The 13,831-nt window shown below is 38.1% G+C and overlaps 1 protein-coding gene across 1 annotated transcript in view; it reads right to left on the bottom strand.

The window, feature by feature from the left end:
* LOC150108079 (dynein axonemal heavy chain 3-like) overlaps nt 1–13,831 on the bottom strand; it is a 1,881,116-nt gene that overhangs the window by 730,926 nt on the left and 1,136,359 nt on the right. The gene's annotated exons all lie outside the window — the stretch shown is intronic.

Here is a 13,831-nt window from a genome sequence, read left to right as displayed (position 1 = left end):
ATACCATCCAGTCCCACAGCTTTACTGCCTTTTGCTTTCAAACACTCAGTATTTGAAACACATTCTCCTCCTGTACCTCTAAACCTCGAACCTACCCAATCCCTCTAGCATTAAAACAATTTCACTATGTCCTCTGCATCAGTCACTCTATTCCAATTTTTATGCCGCAATATCATTCTTTCACAGTCATTTCTCCTCCTACTGGCCACATAGCTAAAAAATTCCCTAGGATTTTCTTTCGATCTTAGGGCCAATCTCCTCTCATATTCCAGTTTCATCTTCCTTACCACACTTGTCACTCTTCTGGCCTGTGTCTTATACTCTTCATGAATCTTCATTTCACCTGTCTCCTTATATCTCTTCCATAGCATCTTTTTCACATGCAATTCCTGTTTAATATTGTTTGTCATCTACTTTACTCCAAATTGTGTCCTCTTGTTCACTCATGGTATACAACTTACCATTGCTGCTAACAAATATTCTTTCATAATTTTCCACACACTAATGATATCCTGGACTTCCAATTCCTCCCTCCATGAAATTCCCCAAGTTGACTTCTTCGACTATTATAATCACCTGGCTTATAATTCCACATACGTTCCCATCTCTTTGATACTCCTGCATGTCTATTCATTTTCCGAGTCAAAACCATATGGTCACTCTCTCCAACTGGTGGGAGAGATGTCATCTTATTTATTATCAACTCTTTGATGCTATAACCAAATCCAAAAATCTTGAACCTCTTGTTCCCTCTATTACATGTTGCCTAAGACATTTGTCCCTCAAGAATTCTAGAAATTCCATTCCCTTACTGCTACATGCATCTTCCTCTCCCCACTTTATACTACTATAGTTAAAATCTCCAATAACAATCATTCAACTTGCACTTGCCAAACTCAACTGTCTAAACATTTCTTGGTCCCCACCCTCTGTGCTCCTGGATCTGTAGCAACAACCCATTAAATATCCTGTCTTGCCCACCTCTACCTCACACAGTATGCTTTCAAAATCATTAGTGCCACTGCCTTCCAAAGTCTCTACTCTTAGAGGACATAGGTTGTCACTTATCATAAGCAGCACTCCACCAACACACTTTCTCTTCCTATCCGGCTGAAAAATGCTGTACCTAGAAACTTCTATTCCTGTTATGATATCCTCTTCTGTCAACCAGGTCTCAGTGATCCCAATAATTTTTGGTCAGGCTGATGCTATCTGCCCACCAATTCCTCTCCCTTATTCCAGATACTCCTGGCAATAGTATAAAGCATATACACCCAGCATTATCCCCTCTAGACTCCACTGGGCTCAGTGTTACCTGATGATAAGTGACGACCTATGTATGCAAATTGTATGCGAGAGACCGCTTACATTTGAATGAGGAAGGACGTAGGCATCTGGAGAGATTGCTGTCCCCCTTCTCCAAGGAACCAATCCCACAAGAAGCCACCCCTGCTACCATCCTCCCTGGGACACACTGACTTGTTCAGAACAGCAATCTCTCCAGATGCCTACATCCTTCCTCATTCAAATGTAAGCGGTCTCTTGCATACAATTCCTCTCTGTCCTCAAATGCACTCCAACATTCGCATATTGTATTCCTTTCTTGTCACACATTCCAGCTATTATGTCATTCAATATTACTGCTCTTCTGCTCAGTTCATCATTATCATACCTAGGCAACACACACACTCTAGCTTTCCTCTCTGTGTCTTCTTTCATACCACCTGAAGCAAGAATCTCATATCTCTCGCTGCCCTATTTACACCACCACTCAAGTCATTTATTCCCACCATCACAATCATCTGATCCACCCTTTCACCTCTCTTAACTGCCAATGCCACACTTTCTATCATTCCTCCTGGCAAACACTCCTCACGCATCCTATCTTGAACACCACGGATGATTGAGTCCCCATACATTATACCTCTTACCATTCCCTTTCTTCTACTGTTTCCATTTTCTCCTCTTCTAGCATGCCCATAACTCTCTCTCGTTCCGTCTCTGCTACTGTTTCCATTCTCTCCTCTTCTAGCACTCCCATGCCTCTCTCTCTCATTCCATCTCTCCTACTGTTTCCATTCTCTCCTCTTCTATCATTCCCATACCTCTCTCTCTCTCATTCCCTCTCTTCTACTGTTTCCATTCTCTCCTCTTCTTGCACTCCCATACCTCTCTCTCGTACTGTTTCCATTCTCTCCTCTTCTAGTAATCCCATACCTCTCTCTCATTCCCTTTATCCTACTGTTTCCATTCTCTCCTATCATTTTCAAAACTCTCTCTCTCTCTCTCCCCCCTACTCCGATTTGCCTTGCATTTATCTCTTCCATTCTCCTAATCTCATCTTTCATACTTCTCCCAAGACATTCCACCTTCTCTTTCAGCTCCTCTATCTCCCTCTGTAGGTCAGTCACTCTTAATTGAAATTCACTCCCCCAAACAAAACCATCACTCATGCCTTCTACATTCTCAACTATTATTTTCTCATTCATATTTTTTTCTTCATTCTCTCCTATCACACTACTCTTCTTCCGGTATTCATTTCCCGTTCCTGGAGCAACAAGGTCAGTTATTGAGATATCTACTGCATTTATATCCTCCCACTGCCTGCACTTTATGAACACACACACTCCTGCCTCTCTCTCTCTCTCACACAAGCCAGATATCCAATTCCCGAGACTTTCCGAGACGCATACATGCCGCAAGTACTGCATGCCACAAACTCCCTTATTATATTGCTTATATAATAGAGTTCTTAATGGCAGAGGACTTGGCGACACGCCATTTGCGACTGCAGCTGAATCTCCCATCATTTGTTACTGTCGAAGGACTACTAGCGTAATCATTAATTATTCAAAATCGTGTCGCTAATTAGTGTCAAAAATAAATGCTAAATAAGTATTAGGGAGTATAAACTTTTCTTATTTGTTTATATAAACAAATAAGAAAACACTCAAATTTAACACTCAAAAAAAATCAGTGAATAGAAAAAAGGACTATTCACAGATTTAAAATCACTTTCTTCAGCATAGCTCAAATTCACCGCCAAGTGCTACGGCGACACTATGGGCACTCTTCTCCTTCGTTTTCGAAAATTAAGAAACTGGCTGCCAAGTTTAAACATGACCATACCAGCCTTGAAGATGATCCAGGTGAAGGACGTCCAAAAAGTGTAACAACACCAGCAATCATTGATTGAGTGCATGATATGATATTGGACAACAGGCGAGTCAAAGTGGGTGAAATTGCTGAGAGTATAGGTATTTCAAAAGAACACGTAGGATATATTTTGTATGAAGAATTGCAAATGAAGAAGCTTTGCACAAGATGGGTGCCACGCTTGCTCACAGCAGATCAAAAACACACTCACACGAAAATCTCTGAACAGTGCTTGGAGCATTGAATAAAACTGATTTTGTGCATCAATTTATTACTATGGATAAGACTTCGATTCACCATTACAGATCAGAATCCAAATTGCAGTCAAAACAGTGGTTTGACTGCAATTTGGATTCTTTTGACTGTTCGGTGCCAAAGAAGACAAAGTCGGTTCCATCAGCAGGAAAGGTTATGGCATCGGTGTTTTGGGATGCTAAAGGCATTTTGTTTATTAGTTATCTCGAAAAGGGTAAAACAATAACCGGGGAATATTATTCCGATCTTATAACCAGACTAGATGAAAAAATTTGTGAGAAAAGATCGGTTTGCAAGAGAAAAAAAATCATCTTTCATCAGGACAATGCACCTGTCCACAAAAGTGTTCTGGCAATGGGAAAATTAAGGGATCTGCACTATGAATTGTTGGAACATACACCCTATTCCCCAGATTTGGCTCCCTCTGACTTCTATCTCTTCCTTTTTGGACATACTGCTTTTTTGTATATTAATAGAATTTTACCCTTGTAAATGTGCCACTTCAAGCATGTGCTTGCTTGTTTTGTGCCCTCAAGGTTGGTAGCACACCTTATTAGTTGTATTCAAGTGTAATCAAGCAAAGTTTGCACCTGAAGAACTTTCAGAACTGGGGCAACTCGTGGTAAAGGTGGTATAAGTTCTCATCGCACATCCTGAAAGACACCTAGATAGATGAGATGTGGGAGCTTGTCCTTTGTAGACATGTGGAATGTGGAGATTTTTCTAACTGGTTGAAAGGCCACACATATATTTAGTGGTTTTAACACTTTAGCTATGCATTTGCTAACGCCTTGAACATAGGGGATAGGTATACGCATAGGTGCTTCTGTATTTGAAGAAGATGCTGGAGCATGACTACTTAAAGCTCTTTTTATGAAGGAATTCTTATAACCATTGAATATGAAGGAGGAATTAATATATTGTAATTCTTTTTGTAATAGTTCTTCTGAAGAACAAAAGGAGTAGGCTTTATGAACTAGTGTTTTTATGGTACCTGCCTTTTGACTGGGATGTGATTCAGCATGGATGTACTGGCCTGTATGAGTCTCCTTCCTATAGACTGTGAACTGTAGGTTATTATCTGGTTGGCGAAGCATTAAGATTTCTAGAAAGGCTAACTGCTTATTTACTTCTACTTCTAGGGTGAACTGGATCCTTGGATGAAGTGCATTTATTTTTGAGAGAAACTGTTGTAATTCTTTCGTAGTGTCCTTCCATATGGCAAAAATGTTATCCACATATCTGAACCAAAGGTTACGTCTGGATGTAATATTTTCAAAGATAGGTTGTTCGAAGTGCTCCACGAAGTAGTTGGCAATAGCAGGAGATATTGGATTACCCATTGCTGTTCCTTCGATTTGTTGGTATAATTGGTTTTTGAAGGAAAAATAACCAGACTTTATTACAAATTCAAATAATTTGACTATGTCTGGAAGAAATTCTTGGTGTAGTAATTCAATGCTGTCTGCCAACGGAACATTCGTAAATAGCAAAACAACATCTAGACTAATCATCATCTCCGAATCGTCTAGATGCAGATCGGAAATTTTATTTCTGAAATCCACAGAATTTATTATATATGTAGCAGTTCTTCTAGTTGAAGAAGTGAGTAAATTTGACAGAAATTTTGATATTTTGTAAGTGGGACAACCTATACAGTCGACAACAGGTCTTAATGGAATTCCTGGCTTATGTACTTTTGGAAGACCATATAATCTCGGTGAGTGCCCGAAGGAGGTCTTTAGCATTTTCTTTTTATCTTCATTCCATATCAATATTTTTTCTATAAGAGCATTAAGCTTTTTTATTTGACTACAGGTAGGATCTGAAGTGAGGGGCCTATAAGTCAAATAGTCGCAGAGTAACAGTGCCATTTTTCTCTCATATTCTCTTCTCATATTCTCTATTACAAAAAGAATTACGATATATTAATTCCTCCTTCAGATTCAATGGTTATAAGAATTCCTTCATAAAAAGAGCTTTAAGTAGTCATGCTCCAGCATCCTCTTCAAATATAGAAGAACCTACGCATATACCTATCCCCCTATGTACAAGGCATTAGCAAATGCATAGCTAAAGTGTTAAAACCACTAAATATATGTGTGGCCTTTCAACCCGTCAAAAAATCTCTACATTCCTCATGTCTCCAAAGGACAAGCTCTCACATCTCAGCTATCCAGGTGTCTACCAGATTCCCTGCTCGTGTGGGTTATCATATCGGACAAACAGGAAGATCTGCTCTGATCAGGTTAGAGGAACACAAGTCGTATATCCAGTACCTTGAACCTGAAGAGTCTGGACTTGCAGAGAATGCCATCAACACCAAACATAGAGTTCAGTGGAACAAGACAAAAGTCATTCACAAAAGTCAGTTCCTAATGGAACGGCTTTACAAAGAAACATGTGAAACATTACTTCACTTCCCTAACCTAAACAGATCTGATGGTCTACATCTTTTCCCCTTGTGGGATAGTACTCTATAAATCAGCAAATCTTTCCTAATTTGTAATTGTATACACACATATATATATTTATATATATTAAAAAAAAATTATTATTATTATTTTTTTTTGAAATAAATAAATTTAAGAAATTTAACCTTAGCTATTGTAGGTGCCGCTTTGTGAATATAACAGTTATTGTTTAATTAGCCTTCATACGTGTACTGATGATGCCTGTGATACTCAGGCGAAAATTCTACAAATAAAGAAAAATTCACGTGAGTTAATTCAGTTATTATAATAGTAAGCAATATGTCTACTCACGGTAATTCCTTACTGAAACTTGTATTTAAATCTTTCTGAAAGGAATTAACATTAGTAATGCTACTTATAATTCTTCCCAATTTTGCATTATCAGCAAACAACTGAAGATCCCCAGTTAGTCCAAATAATATATCATTTACAAACAAGCTAAACAGCAGGTGCCCAAGAACATGACCCTGATTTATGAAAATGAATGGGTACCCTTCTTTTTTGAGACACTGCTGCATCCTTCATAACTTGGTATCATTCAGAGAGCCAATGTCAAATCCATCTAACTAATATTCTCTCTATTCTAATCCTCTGCAGCTTGTACACCAACTTTTCTGTGGTAATCTATCAAACACTTTTGCAAAATCCAAGAATATCACTGTATATGATTCTTCCTTATCTGACATACTCATCATATTGTAATAAATCAAGTAAATTGCTGAAACAAGATCTACCCTTCACAAATCCATCCTAACTATCATAATGAAAACTAATTCAATTCCTAACCCATCTCTCCAACAACTTTACTACAACTGCAGTTATACAGATGGGTCTATAACTGGAAACTTCAGACTTAGAACCATGCTTGGGGAGTGGAAATATTTTCTTTTCACTCTTTAGAAACTTTATCCACTGCATGACTTTCATCAAATAACCAAGTCAAGGGCATAGCTAACTGCTGTGTACATTCCTTAAGAATATGTGGTGATATGTCATCCATTCTCACAGCTTTATGAACATCTAAACATAATCAACACCTGATACATTTCTAAGTCTTTCACTTCCAATTCTTGGAAGTACTTGACTACCTTTTATATATATTGCAGTGTATCATTTACATCAGTATTTACAACAGTCACTCTGATGCCAAAACTATCCACCAGTTTAACCTGGCATAATAATTCTTTCATTTGCTTGTCATATAGTGGAAGAATTCTCTGGAATTAACCTTGGCGTGACCAGCTAATCTCCTCTCGTACTGCACCTTTTCTTTCTTTACCATGCTTGTCACCTTCCTAGTCTGCTTTATACCCTCCATTGATCTGATCACCACTAAATGTCGTGTACCTTTTTTCACAGCATTTTCTTTTCTAACACAGCTTGTTTGATTTCACTGTTCCTCCATTTCATCCTACTCTATTTACTTGCTTAGCACTGGATATGCAGTTATACAGTGCTTTTCTCAGATACTGCCTTATGGATTTCCATGTGCTGTCAACATGTTTTGCACAGCTCCTCTACAAATATTGATACTAGTTTACTACAGAACTTTCCATAATCACCCACCTTGTATTCCCACATATATATCCTTTTATGGCAGTAAACTTTTCTTGTTTTACCACTTCCCAAACATTTACCTCAGGATCACTCTCTCCAGGTGGCAGCTACACCTTGAGAAGTTATCACTAAATCCAAAACAATAAAGCCTCTAGGTGCCTCAGTCACATGCTGCTTAAGATATTTTCCTTCAGAAATTCAACAAACGCACTCTCCTTTCTTTATATGCTATATGCTATCTACTCCTTCCATTCTATATTCTTGTATTTAATTACAGGAATTCTTGTAATAAATATGGAAGAGGACGACATCCTGACAGGAATAGAGATGGAAGGGTATGATGGGTTTTATGAGGACAGAAGTGGTAAAAAGGGAGTAGGAGTGCTATTGATGATAGAAAAGGAGTTATGTCCATACAAAGTAGGGATGCAAAAGAGAAATAGCACCAGTGGTATTCAGGCAGTATGGTTTGAGATAGAGGTGAATAAATTCAAATACTTCGTTGGATGTTGTTATAGACCAGGTAATGTGGATGGTGGTGATAATGAAATGTATAATCAAATTAGTCAAGCAAATAAGAAAAGGGTAATCATTATGCGCGATTTTCATTATGGTAATATAGACTGGAATGATGAGATAGCAACTGGAAGTGAAGAAAATGCGTTTCTTGAGTTTTTGAGGGATAACTACCTCAGACAGTATGAAACAGAGAGCAGGCGAGGATTGAGGTCTTGGATTTGGTCATCTCATCAGAGGATGTAATTATAAATGAGGTGTCAAATCATCCACCAATTGGTGAGAGTGACCATGAGGCGATTACCTGGGTGGTTGCCAGCAGTGTGAGGACCTCTGTGAGAAAAGGGTATATGTGGAACTACAATGGGGGGGGGGATTATGAAGAGCTCAGGAGACAGCTTGCGGGTGTAACATGGAATGAGGAGTTAGCCGGAAAAAAGATCAATGCAGCTTGGGGAATTTTCAAAAACTATCTAGTAATGCAATGTCTAAAAATATTCCAAGGGTGAGAAGGTTAAATAAGGTAGGTGTGAGATGGATGAATAAAGAGATTAAGCATGTGATACAGAGAAAAAGGGCATTGTGGAGGCAGCATAAGAGAAGTGGAAATAACCAATTCCATGAGGTCTACAAAGACCAGGCAAGGAGGGTGACTTGGTTGGTGAGGGTAGCTAAAGAAAGGTATGAACAGCAGTTAGCTATTGAAGCCAAAAAGAATCCTAAGGAGTTCTTTTGATATGTAACCAGCAAAAGAAAGAATGATTATGGAAGGATGACATTGATTGGAGAAAATGGTATAAAGACAACTGTTGCAGAATGAGTGGTGGAGATACTTAATGAGCAGTTCATAATGGTCTTTCAATCTTGTGAATGTGACTTCATGGAGAGATTGAGAGCAGTTGATGATGGGGAGGAGAGACTGACGGTAAGTGAGCAAGAGGTGTAATGGGAGTTGAGTAAACTAGATGTTAATAAGACTGTGAGACTTGATAATATACCACCACATATTCTGAAGGAATGTGCCAGGGAGTTGACAGCTGCCTTGACATATTTTTTAATAGGAGTCTTGCACTCGGTCAAGTTCCTAAGGAGTGGAGAAGAGAAAGATTGTGCCACATTATAAAGGAAGTGATCGAACTCAAGCATCAAACTACAGGCTTATCTGTGTGTCAGGTGTTGTGGTTAAGTTGTTGGAGAAGCGTGTGAGAACTAGGATCCAGAGTTGTGTTGCCAACAATAGTGTTATCTATGATGGACAGCATGGATTTGCTGTCCGTCATAGATAACAGTAATAATACGTGTAATAATAATCACAGTAATATACGTGGATTTTGCAAAGGCTTTTGATAGAGCACCCCATGATAAATTGATAGTCAAACTAGAGCAGATGAGGATGGATATTAGATTAGTGCATTGGATTGGAGACTGACTATCTAATAGGTATCAACAAGTTGTGTGTGGGGGGAGCGATATCCAGGAAAAAGAAAGTCACTAGTGGAGTGCCTCAGGGGTTTGTTATACGACCATTACTGTTTAACTTGTATATAAATGATATTGGTGAAGATTTGGATGGGGATATTCAGTCGTTTGCAGATGATGCAAAGTTGGCATGAGACATGAAGAGTAGTGAAGATGTTGTGACCTTACAAGAAGACTTGAATAAATTTTGTGATTGGGCACGGAAATGGAGATGAGAGTTCAATGTTGCAAAATGTAAGGTTTCAAAATTTGGAAAACAAAAATGGGATGTAGAATTTATGCTTGGTGAGGAAATATTGTTAGAGGTGGAGAAAATAAGAGATCTGGGGGTGATAGTGGATAAAGATCTAAAATTTAGGGGACACATCACCAAAATTGCGAAGACATCACAAAGGCTTCTGGGAATGATGCGGAGGACACTGACTTGTAGAAGTAGGGAGATTCTTGTTCCATTGTATAAGGCTTTGATTAGGCCACACATGGACTATTGTGCCCAGATTTGGTCACCTGGTTTTCAGGATGATGAAGAGATGTTGGAAAGGGTCCAAAGGCGACTGACTAAGGTTTCTGACCTCTGGAAAATGTAATTTGCAGAGTCTGGTGGACAGGAGGAAGAGGGGGAGATATGATAGAGACCTACAAGTTGGTAAAGAGTTGTTATAGGATCAATGCTGGAGAAGTTCTACAAAAAATAGTGGGAAATCGGGGGGGAGAATCAGAGGTCATCCCTGGAAACTGTATAAAGAGGGTGAGTAGGGGGAGTAAGAGGCAGGTTTTTTTTGTGCAGAGTTGTAAATGATTGGAATGCCTTGCCTGAGAGTATGGTGTCTGCAAGGAGTTTAAATGTGTTCAAGGCACAGTATGATGAGCTGCATGTGTGTGTGTGTGTGTGTGTGTGAGAGTGAGATAAAAGGACCTCCCAGATGTTTCTTTGACTCCATGAAGTCTTGGGGTAGTAATAGTAATTTATATTATAATGATTATAATAGATAGTGCTTGGAAATTGTGAAAGAATATTTGTTAGTAGCAATGGTGTTGGATTCTGATTATGTAGAGATTAGAGTAATTATTATTTGCTTCAGAATCCAACATGATCTTCCATCACAAAGGCTAGACTTGTGAATATTATTTAATGTATATAACTTATTTTAAAATTTAATATTCATATAACTGCCTTAATTTTGTCTAATATTTAATTATTTAATCAAAGATATATGTATGAATAATGAAAAGACTGTATTAAATATTAATAAGTTATTTTATTATTGTTATGTCAATATTATAAGAACTTGTATTTGTAATTTAACTACGCATTTATTGAAATGCAAATATTCTATTTATTCTTTTTTGTGAAAGTTTAATGTTATGTAATAACTCAATGTAGTTGTATAGTCTAATGTAACATTCGCGAGAATGTTTACATTTATCGGTTGTCATAGAGACGCGTGAAATAAACGAGCGTGAGTGAAGGAGAGCGTGGGCTAAATAAGAAGAGAAAATATATACGTAGTAGGGGAGTTGGAACGGAATTTTGGAACTGAAAGGTAGCAAGGAGATAAACTAGAGAAGTAGAAGTAAATAAAAGGTTCTTAAGGGTACGAGTTGAGTGGATATTTTTTTATAAGTGAGCAAGGACGAAATGAGCTTTATAGTTAGCTGAAAGTATAATCAACAGTAATAATAAAAAGGAAATTAATACTACAATCAGATAAAATAAAAAGCTGGATGTTTAAGGAAGAATTCTGAATGAACCCGGCTATTTTAGAATTGTGGCTTATTTCCGATTTGCCCTAAAAAGAACCTCACGGTGTTTAATTAGTTTATGAGTGGTAACGACGATAGTTGAAGTGCCCTGTAATTGATGTCTAGAATTCTGAAGTGCATTTGATAGTGCTTTAAGTATAACCGTGGATAAGTCTTGTAGATGTGTTTTTATTAAGTAAGATAAATAAGTTCCAAAGGTTTGCTCACAACATAATTGATGTACTTGGAACTATTTCCGGTAAGGTCTATCATAATGTATTATTTCTATGCTTGAAGAATTGTGTGTTAATTACGCTATGCTTAACGCTACTTTAACTATGGAAACTCTTCGTGAATGAGAGTTGGAGATAAGAATTGTTTAAAATATATTTTCAGCTATTAGTACTTGTGATATTTTGAACTTATAGCATGACTGTGAATTGTGTGAAAACTGACTAGATTGGATGTTCTATTATATTAATTTAAGTGTAGAAACTTTGTAACCCAGAAGCTGAGAAAGTGCATGTGAAAACTTAGAAGATTGTGCTAATGTGATTAACTTGACTTAATGTTTGACTTATTTCTGCTATAAAAATTAGAAGTAATATTTATGTATGTGTTATGTAACCTATATTAAATGTTTCATTTGTTAATCTAACTATTGTATTTTCCTGAATTTCTTTTTACTGCACCACTCACAAAAATTCGAATCTAGTAGGAATCCCAGAAAGAAAATAAATACTTCGGTCTGAATGAATGAAAAGACTGCCAACTAACTTTGAATTGATCGTACTATTTTATATAGACTTATCTAAGGATAGAGTGGCGCAGTATAATAGAAATTTCTCTACCCTTCGATTGGTGATCAATTTACAACTAGTTGTGTTTTATTTTATGAAAGTGACTTGTAACAAGATGGCGGATTAGAACACAACATGAAAACAGGACGTCACGACAATGGTAAGCTGTATTCCACGAGTTGTGAAGACGAGGACCCAATTTGGAGTAAAGTGGATGACAAACAATATTAAACAGGAGCTACTTGCGAAAAAGAGGCTATGGAAGAGATATAATGAGACAGGTGAAGAGAAGATGCATGAATCATATAAGAAACAGGCCAGAATAGTGACTAGTATGGTAAGGAAGGCGAAACTGGAATATGATAAAAGATTGGCCCTTAGATCCAAGGAAAATCCTAGGGAATTTTTTAGCTATGTGGCTAGTAGTTGGAGAAATGACTGTGGAAGGATGAGATTGTGGGATAAAAATGGGAATAGAATGACTGATGCAGAGGACATAGTGGAACTGTTCAATGAACACTTTATTGGAGTGATTCATCCTGGAGGAGTCAATTTGAATACTAGAGGGATAGAGCAGGTTCGAGGTTTTGAGGTGCAGGAGGAGAGTGTGTGTTCCACATACTGAGTACTGGATGTTAGTAAAGCTGTGGGACTGGATGGTATTTCACCATGAATTTTGAGAGAATGAGCTAAGGACCTGAAAGTGCCCTTGACCTGGCTTTTTAATGAAAGTCTAGCTGCAGGAAAGGTACCCATGGAATGGAAGGAAGGTAAGATAGTGCCATGCATAAGGGCAGTAGCCTGGAAGTGTCTAATTATAGGCCAGTTTGTGTGTCATCAGTAGTTAGCAAGATCTTGGAAAAAGTAGTGAGGGACCATATACTTCATTGGGCAGATGAGGGTAATGTTATTAGTGAGAGTCAACATGATTTGTGAAGGGGTGCTCTTGTTTTAGCAACATGCTAGCCTTTTATGATAAAGTTACAAGAGCATTAGATGAGGGAAAGACATATACTGCCATTTTCCTAGATTTAGCAAAGGCATTTGACAGGGTGCCACATGATAAGCTGATATTAAAGTTACAGCACATGGGTCTGGATGTCAGATTAGTCAACTGGATTCAAGATTGGCTGTCCGATTATCAGAGAGTTGTGTATGGTGGAGCAATATCAAAGAGGCAGAAGGTTACAAGTGGGGTTCCACAGCGCTCAGTAATGGGACCTATATTGTTTAACCTTTATATCAATGACATTGTCCGTGGATTGCAAGGGGATATTCGGTTGTTTGCGGATAATGCGAAGCTGGGAAGGGTTATTAGTAATAATGCAGATGTGGTAGCCCTGCATGAGGATTTGAATAAGCTAGATAGATGGGCAAATGAATGGGGTTTGTCAGTTTAATGCAACAAAATGTAAGGTCTTGAGGTTTGGGACACATCGATGGGACGCTGCATAGTCTATGGGAGGAGTTAAACTGGAGGAAGTAGGAGAAACAAGAGATCTGGGTTTGGTGATTGATAGAAACCTGAAATTTAGGGGACATATTGCAAAAGTAGTGAAGGTAACACAGAGGATTGCTGCAATAATGAGAAGGACACTGACCTGCAGAGACAACATGGTTATCATTCCATTGTATAAGACTCTGATCAGACATTTAGACTATTGTTCTCAGATCTGGTCCCCAGGATGTGAAGGGGATAAATTAACTGTGGAAAGGGCACAAAGGCAGATAACAAAGATGGTGTCAGGACTGTACAATGTTAGTTATGAGGATCGGCTGTGTGAGTGTGGACTGCAGAGTTTGGTGGATAGAAGAAGGAGGGTGATATAATTGAGACTTTTAAACTGTTGA

This window comes from Typopeltis vanoorti, chromosome 3 (genome assembly GCF_054136105.1).
Source record: "Typopeltis vanoorti isolate ZY-2024b chromosome 3, IOZ_Tvanoo_1.0, whole genome shotgun sequence".
NCBI lineage: Eukaryota > Metazoa > Arthropoda > Arachnida > Uropygi > Thelyphonidae > Typopeltis > Typopeltis vanoorti.
Note: the sequence above shows the minus strand (reverse complement) of the source record. Positions and strands in the feature narration are given on the sequence as shown.